Below are 7,771 nucleotides of genomic sequence, written 5' to 3'. Positions count from 1 at the left end.
AGTCTTCAGCTTAGAGGACATCAACCCGGAGAGGATTGGCAGATTGATTTCACCCACATGCCTAGGCACAAAAGGCTTCGTTACCTACTCACCCTGGTAGATACCTTTTCAGGATGGATAGAAGCCTACCCCACCACAGGAGAAAGTGCATCCATTGTAGCCTCCATTCTCATAGAACAAATCATTCCTCGTTTTGGGCTTCCCCGGTCAATCCAATCTGATAACGGCCCGGCTTTTATTTCCAGAGTGATCCAGCTAGTGACAGATTCTCTCAACATTACTTGGAAGCTACATATTCCATACCATCCCCAGTCATCCGGAAAGGTTGAACGGGCAAATGGACTCATCAAGCAACAACTAACCAAACTTTCCATAGAGACACATCAATCGTGGGTAACCTTGCTTCCCCTTGCACTTACCCGGCTACGAACTACACCTAGAGGCCCCACAGGCCTCAGTCCTTTTGAACTAGTATACGGGCGCCCCCTCGCACTACAAGAACTCCCTAGCCTCCCCACGCCATTAGCACCCTACCTTCCATACCTTTCTCTCTTAAGACACTTACTTAGAGAACACGCTGAGAGGTCACTTCCCCACCCTACACAAGGAAATTTGGAAGCCCCCTCAGCCCTTTCACCAGGCAACCAGGTTTTACTCAAGGACCTGCACGCAAAAGGCCTTACCCCTAAGTGGAAAGGTCCATACACAGTAATCCTTACCACTTCCACAGCAGCCAAACTCTTAGGCCACAGTTCTTGGGTCCACCTTACTCAACTAAAAAGAGCCCCGCCCCCTCAGACTCAGTGGCAGTCCACTGAACTGTCACCAACCCGTCTGAGAATAACCAGACTTAATACAAGCTAAATGAGCTATGCTCTTCTGAAATTCTCCCGCTTTCTCACTATTCTCCATCTCAACTTAACTGAATTTCCCCTCATAGACCCTCTAGAAACCTTCCTTCCCGACCCTTCCCCCGACCAGTAGGTTTCCCAACTTTTTACTCTCATAGAAGACCTGGCTTGGTAAGGTGCCCTTTATGATTTCAGCAATGTTGAACCTGCCCTCTACACCTTTGTTACCACTATTATGGTTCACTCTAATTATTCCTGCTAGCCTTACTAATCCTAAATTTGTATGGAGATTTTCTATAACTGAAATCTGGTCTACTGGCAACCAGGCTCACTCACAAACACAAGGCACTGCAGATTGCTCCCCCCAGGGCTGTCAAGCTGCCCTCCTCCTTAACTTTCACCTGAGTTCTGTCGGCAACTACGACCACCCAGTCATATGTTTCTTGTACGACCAAACAGAGTATAATTGTAAGAACTACTGGCAAGAAACCAACCTGGGCTGTCCATACAACTATTGCAACATGCATGAGATAGGTTTAATGTGTGCAAATGGCATTTGCACCCCCAATGATCGACCTTTTGTAAGAAATAGAATATCAGGAGGATATATTCTTACTATTAAGGATCCCTGGGACCCCCGGTGGGCTCAAGGAGTTAAAGGTGGACTATATGCAACATCTTGGTCCTCATATCCCACCGCAACCCTCCAAATAAAGAGAGTATATGTGCAACAAGTACCCGCCCCTAAGAGTAAACAAGTAGATCCTCCTAAGAGTGTACAGGCCCTACAAAATTTAACCTCAGTTGTAAAATCTCATGAACAGAAAATACAGAAGCTGTTAAGCCCCCCAAACTCCCCTAACAATGAGGACCCATTCTCATGGCTAACACTTATTTGCCAGGGACTTGACTTAACCCAGGCTGCTGGAATAAGGAACCTCTTCCACTGCTTCCTTTGTGCTGCACTCGGAAAAGCTCCCTTAGTGGCAGTCCCGCTACCAACCGCCTTCAATATCACCACTGACTCTACCAGCTCTTCTCAAGCAACATCCTTGCCTCAAGTCCCATTATACCGTAATCCACAGAGTCAAACCCTTCCTTTTTGCTACTCTACTCCAAACTCTTCGTGGTGTGATCGCACACAAGCTCCCAGCAGGACCCAGACGGCCCCCGTTGGTGGCTACTTTTGGTGTAACCAAACTCTATCTAAAACTCTTAACCATGCCTCCATCACCCAGTCCCTTTGTGTTCCAGTATCTTTAGTGCCTAGCTTAACCCTATATAGCGAAGGAGAATTATCTGAACTAGCTTCCCAGCTCAGCTCCAGCAATAACATCCAAAAGCGGGCTGTTTTTCTTCCCTTAATTATCGGGGTTTCCCTAGCATCGTCTCTAGTAGCCTCAGGACCTGGAACAGGGGCCCTCACCCACTCGATTCAATCCACACAGACCCTCTCCACTCAGGTCCAGGCAGCCATAGAGGCTTCAGCTGAAAGCTTAGCCTCTTTACAACGTCAAATCACCTCAGTGGCCCAGGTAGCAGCACAAAATAGACGGGCACTAGATCTTCTTACTGCTGAAAAAGGAGGAACGTGCCTTTTCCTAGGAGAGGAGTGTTGCTACTATGTAAATGAATCAGGCCTGGTTGACACCAATGTCCAAACATTAAACAAAATCAAAAAGGAGCTTCAACAATTTAACGCCCCCTTAACCCCCGGACCACCGGTATGGCTGCTGCCTGTAGTACAGCAGATGCTTCCATTCCTAATTCCCATACTAATCCTCTGTCTTATGTTATGTCTTGCTCCCATTCTAATAAAATTTCTCCGAGCCAGGGTCCAAGAGATCACCCGAGTCACCTTCAACCAAATGCTCCTGCATCCCTACACCCAACTGCCAACCTCAGAACCTAACTACGCCCCTTAACAGCAGGAAGCAGCCAGACAGACCACGGCACCCTAAATTCTTATAATCAATAAGAGGTTGGACTGTTTGGGTGAGGGAAAAGGGACAAGATGGAGGAAGGTGAACAAGATGGAGCAGTCCCTATTGTTTCCGGGTTCTTCATCACAGATTTTCCCGCGCCCGGGAAAAGAACCAAATCAACTGAGCATGCGCAGAATGACGTCAAGCGGGGGACACCGAAATTGAAGAAGCCATTCCTACATACGCGCCCCAAACTCCTCCCCTTCCAGCTCCCAGGCATAAAAGTCCGCCGCCGGCAGGAGCCAGTGTGACTTCTTCGGCCCCCGCATTTGTGGACTGGAGAATATCACCCGAGAGCGCCGGCGCGACTTCCCTGGCCCCCCACACCTGAGGACCAGAGAACCTCGTCTGAGAGTGTATGCATATTTGCAATAAAAGACTGCCACTTTCTTATGTACTTTGGCCTCATGTTTAATTACTTAGCTCTCCTAAATTAAGTTAAATTAAATTAAAACAGTTTCTTCCTTTGTCAGGGCTCGTGGTCACTGTTCTCCTGGTACTTTTCAGTCCCATATATTTAAATTGATGGTAAGTTGTCTGTCCTCCAGGCTCCAACACTTCTACCTTCAACTTGTGTTACGACAACAATGCGAGCCCTTCAAGCAACTCTGGGTGACCCCAAAACTCACTTGAACTCAGCAGTCCATGAGTTTCAATTCCTCTAACTTTAGGGGACTCAGTGCCCCTGGTCAGCATGAAGTAGATACAGAAGCATGACCTCCATCCCTAATCCCTCAAGAATGAGGGGTGGAAAGTGTCAGCAGGCGGGTGGGGGTGCGGTCTGTAAATCTGTAACTGCATCAGACTAAATCTAGTTCAACTTTTTTTTTTTTTGACAGAGTTTTGCTCTTGTCACCCAGGCTGGAGTGCAATGGCGCGATCTCGGCTCACTGGAACCTCTGCCTCCCGGGTTCAAGGGATTCTCCTGCTTCAGCGCACCACTACCCCTGGATATTGTTTGTATTTTTAGTAGAGACAGGGTTTCACCATATTGGCCAGGCTGGGCTGGAACTCCTGACCTCTTGATCTGCCCGCCTCAGCCTCCCAAAGTGCTGGGATTACAGGCGTGAGCCACCACACCCCACCCTCATTTCAACTTTTATGTAATGTAGTTGGCAGTTGTTTTTCAATTGCCACGGATCCACAGGTTGAAGGTCATATACTCTGAGCATGACCAGATTAACCAAGCATGCAACCATGAAGTGGAACCTAAGTGCTCAGATTGAGGAGCTGGGACCCATTTAAGAACCGGACACCCTGTGGCAGAAGCCAGGAACCAATCAGATTGAGTTGTGGTGTCATGCCCATGGCAGGATCCAGTCAGATCACAGCTCCCAGCATTACTTCATTGCAAGATCCAATCAAATCACACCTCCTTACCCTATGCGGATAAAACCTGACACAGCCCCCAGCTGGGAAAGGGAGATTTGAGCATTTCCTCCTGTGTCCTTGCTAGTTGACTTACAAAAAAGCTTTATTTCTCAAAAGCTGGAGCCATGGTATTGGCCTCTGTACACATTGGGCAGCGAGTGCATTGACTGCTCAGTAACATATATGTGAACTATGTGTGAACTTGAATTTCCAAAACATTTGATTTGGTTTCAGTAAAAAAATACTTTTCTAGCACATTAAAGCAATAGAAGTTCCATTTCTCTTTTTCCTAAGAATTTGGGTAAATTCAATTTATATAAATACATACACACCTCTACAAGCCAATCAGAACAGTGAACCTTTAAAAACTCTATATCGTGGCTCATGCCTGTAATCCCAGCACTTTGGGAGGCTGAGGTGAAAGGATTGCTTGAGCCCAGGAGTTTGAGACCATCCTGGGCAACATGGCAAAACCCCATCTCTATAAAGAATATAAAAATTAGTTGGGTATGGTGGTGCACACCTGTAGTCCCAGCTAATTGGGAGGCTGAGGTGGGAGGAACACCTGAGCCCAGGTAGGTTGAGGCTGCAGTGGTCTGTGATCGCACACACTGCACTTCAGCCTGGGTGACAGAGTGAGACCCTGTCTCAAAGACAAACAAACTAACTCTGTATCTACTTTAATACCATTTAGAGGCGGAAAAACATTAGACACTCACGCAATCAGAGGTAAAGACCTTTCGAAATTACAGACACATAGACATACAAAGAAATAGATCTTAGAGCTTCACTTCTAAAATTTCACACATGGGTCAAGAGTGTGGGGAAAAGAAAGAAAGATCAGACTGTTACTGTGTCTATATAGAAAGAAGTAGACATAAGAGACTCCATTTTGTTCTGTATTTGAGATGCCGTTAATCTGTGACCCTACCCCCAACCTTGTCCTTGCAAGAGACATGTGCTGTGGTGACTCAAGGTTTGATGGATTTTGGGCTGTGCAGGATGTGCCTTTGTTAAACAAGTGCCTGAAGGCAGTTTGCTGGTTAAAAGTCATCACCATTCTCTTAATCTCAAGTACCCAGGGACATGTACACTGCGGAAGGTCGCAGGGACCTCTGCCTAGTAAAGCTAAGTATTGTCCAAGGTTTCTCCCCATGTGATAGTCTGAAATATGGCCTCGTGGGAAGGGAAAGACCTGATCGTCCCCCAGCCTGACACCCGTGAAGGGTCTGTGCTGAGGGGACTAGCACAAGAGGAAAGAAGGCCTTTTGGCGGTTGTTGGCAGTTGAGATAGAGAAAAGCATCTGTCTCCTGCCCGTCCTTGGGCGATGGAACATCTCGATGTAAAACGCGATGGTATGCTTTGTTTACTGAGATAGGAGAAAACCGCCTTACGGCAAAAGGTGGGACTTGCTGGCGCAATGCTGCTAAAAGGTTTATGGAGATGTTTGCATATGCATATCAAGGCACAGCATTTTCCTTTAAACTTATTCATGTCACAGAGATCTTTATTCATATGTCTTACTGCTGATTTTCTCCCTACAATGATCCTATTATCCTGCCACTCCCTTATCTTTAAGATGGTAAAGATAATTATCAATAAATACTAGGGAACTCAGAGACCGGTGCCGGCGTGGGTCCTCTGTATGCTAAGCGCCGGTCCCCTGGGCCCACTTTTTCTTTCTCTATACTTTGTCTCTGTGTCTCATTTCTTTTCTCAAGTCTCTTGTTCCACCTAACGAGAAACACCCACAGGTGTGGAGGGGTAGGCCACTCCTTCAAAGAGTAAACACAAAAATGCAAAAAACTCACCCTTCCAGATATCAAAGAGCTCTTCTCCTCCCAGTGGGCATGAAATTCTTAATTGATTTCAGCTCAAAGTAAACAGACAAATAGAATAACAAATCAGACTCTGTGGTCTCTCATCCAATAGAGACTAAATCTCTGCAAACATTGATCTCATTACAGAGATCACCATGTGTTCAGACCATAAAACCAAATTCCTAGCCCAGCGCGGTGGTTCACGTCTGTAATCCTAGCACTTTGGGAGGCTAAGGCGGGTCTGTCACCTGAGGTCAGGAGTTCGAGACGAGTCTGGCCAATACGGAAAAACCCCGTCTCTACTAAAAATACAAAAATTAGCTGGGCATGGTGGCATACACCTATAGTCCCAGCTACTCAGGAGGTTGAGGCAGAGGTTGCAGTGAGCTGAGATCGTACCCCTGCACTCCAGCCTGGGTGGCAGAGCGAGACTTTGCCTCGAAACAACAACAACAAACAAATTACCAACAGTGAAGCTAGCACTGTAAACAAACCCAAACCAAAGTAAAACACAGAATTGGTAAATGGGGAAATTACTGAAAAGTGAGAAGCCAGCAAATTTCTATTGGCACTTTGGACTCATTCCTGGGAGCGAAGAAAAGATTCACCTGGGCTTCAACCGTTCATGAGGCACTCCAATCCTGAGGTTTTCCTGGCTCAGTCATGTGATTCCATCGGCGACTTCTCTGAAGACCTGGAAAACCTTAAAACATGAAAGTAAAATCATGACTCTTATACAGATATACAGAAATGAACACATGCTAAAGATTTTATTTAATTCAAGAGGAAATCGGCAGATATTACAACTGGTTCAAAAGAGAATCTGAGGACTGGACATGGTGGCTCATGCCTGTAATCCCGACACTTTGAGAGGCTGAGGTGGGTGGATCACTTGAGGTGAGGAGTTTGAGACCAGCCTGGCCAACATGGTGAAACCCCCGTCTATACCAAAAATTCAAAAATTAGTCGGGCGTGGTGGTGTGTACCTGAAATCCCAGTTACTTGGGAAGCTGAGGCAGGAGAATTGCTTGAACCAGTGAGCCAGGATCTCCCCACTGAACTCCAGCATGCACAACGGAGTGAGACCCTGTCTCAAAATTAAAAAAAAAAAAAAAAAAAAAAGAGAGAGAGCGAATCTGAGAAACAGACATATTTGCAGATCAGGAATATTGAAATGATTATGTAAATGGAGAAATGCAGTCAAAACTGGATTTTCTCTAGTGGGGATTGTCGGAAGTCAACCAACTTCCACTAGACAGAACATAACTTGCATCAATTACCTACAGTTTTCAAAGAGGTGTAAAGTACCTCAAAGATAATCAACAGGGTTGGAATCAAGTAACATGGCTTTCTAATGTGCTTCGTTTTCCATTACAACGCAAATTTCTTCTTCTGCTTGCCTCATCCTCTTCAGGAAGTAGAGTTCTGGGTAATTTTTTTCTTCTTTCAATTCTGTACATATTCTCTGAGTTTTCTAGCTATCACAAATTCAAAGTGATTTGGAAAAGCTGGAATTCCTTTTTTCCTTGTTGGGGCGAGGATGGTATCCTGTCCCAGGCTAATCTTCTATTATTTCATCCATGGGCTCTATTTACTAATGTTTTCGTTAAATGTGTCATTGTAATCATAAGCTAGTATGATGCACCCTCTTGTTCCACTTGTCATGGTTGCACATGGACATTGATTTTAAGCCTTGAGCTCTCGGGTAAGGCAGGACTGGCCCGGGCACAGTCTACAAGACGC

This window comes from Macaca thibetana, chromosome 3, assembly GCF_024542745.1.
Source record: "Macaca thibetana thibetana isolate TM-01 chromosome 3, ASM2454274v1, whole genome shotgun sequence".
NCBI lineage: Eukaryota > Metazoa > Chordata > Mammalia > Primates > Cercopithecidae > Macaca > Macaca thibetana.
The sequence above is the reverse complement of the archived record's forward strand: the minus strand, read 5'-3'. Positions refer to the sequence as shown.